Source organism: Mus pahari, chromosome X, assembly GCF_900095145.1.
Source record: "Mus pahari chromosome X, PAHARI_EIJ_v1.1, whole genome shotgun sequence".
In the NCBI taxonomy this organism is placed as follows: Eukaryota; Metazoa; Chordata; class Mammalia; order Rodentia; family Muridae; genus Mus; species Mus pahari.
The window spans coordinates 123,452,747-123,454,125 of NC_034613.1; positions in this window are offsets into that span (position 1 = coordinate 123,452,747).

Below are 1,379 nucleotides of genomic sequence, written 5' to 3' on the forward strand. Positions count from 1 at the left end.
TAATGGCCTTTAGAAAGGACAAGTTATATCCCCAAAACTTATAAAAAGTTATGACTATTATCAGTTTGTAGGTGAAGAAATTTAGGAATAGATGAAATCTAAATCCTCAGAGCTGTTGCATGGAGTTCATGTCTTTAAACCTGAGTGCAGATTCCAGAGCCTGTGCTAATCAGTATATCCTCATGCCTTCAGTATTAAAACAGTAGCTATCTTTTATTAAGTAGATGCTATAAAACAGGTGATAAGTTAAGCAGTTTATATGCATGATTTCCATTGTTCTGGAATGCTTATGCTTCATGAGGGATCATTACTGTTTCCTGGTGTCCAACATAGTGTCTGGCACAAAAGAGACATTCACTATAGATTTAGTAAATGAAATGATCAACCATATATGGTAGATGTAATAAATTCCATTTATGAATAATGAAAATGGAGCTTAAAGACATTAACATGCTTAAGAAGAATGCGGCCGCCTAAGCAGCTGGTAGATGTACATAAATCATTATGTGTCTCAATGTTGAGGGGTTAAAGAAGCCCATCAAATAGAAAGAGATTATCTCTATAATAAGTATATAGAAATAGGATTACTAGTGGTAGTGGCCAAACATTGAGAGAATCTCACCTGTTTCTAAACTTATGTTTTCACATTCTACAGAATTTCACCATTGTTCAGCTCTGCCTATTTACACATGGAGAACAATATGAAAGTGGTAAGCAATTCTTCCATCTTCACTGGAACAAACTTTTAATGCCATACCTTATGTAGCTTCATCCTTTCATTGGCATTTATTTTCTTTCCAAGTTTCTAGATAATATTGATTTAGGGCCTGGGATAGTGGGAAACTTTACTAAGAGGGAAGTAAGATATACACAAAATTATACATCCATCTGAACGTAATATATTTCTGGAGTATCAACTTCTCACTGATTTGGCAAAGGTTTGTAGGTAAGTATGAGGTTTGGACATTGGTCTTCTGGACATTAGCTCAATTATCACAGCTCTTTACCTATATTTGTTTATGGTTAATTCATTCATTTGTGGTTCAAAAATGTTAAGAACATTAAGATACACTGGCATTTGGATGTATTTTCTGCTCATATTAACAAAGAATAAAGAATGGTCTATATAGAAAATATGAACAATAAAACCACCTCTGTAATAGCTAGTTTTGTCTATGGCTGCTATAAACAAATGTTAACCAACTTATCGAATTCCTGAATGCCTCTATGGATACAGAGAAGGATATTGGGCCCTGGGTACAGAAAGATGAAGTTAGAAGTTAGATTTTCTTCTTCTTGTTCTTCTTCTTGCTGTTCTTGTTCTTCTTCTTGTTGTTGTTCTTGTTCTTGTTCTTGTTCTTCTTGTTCTTCTTCTTCTT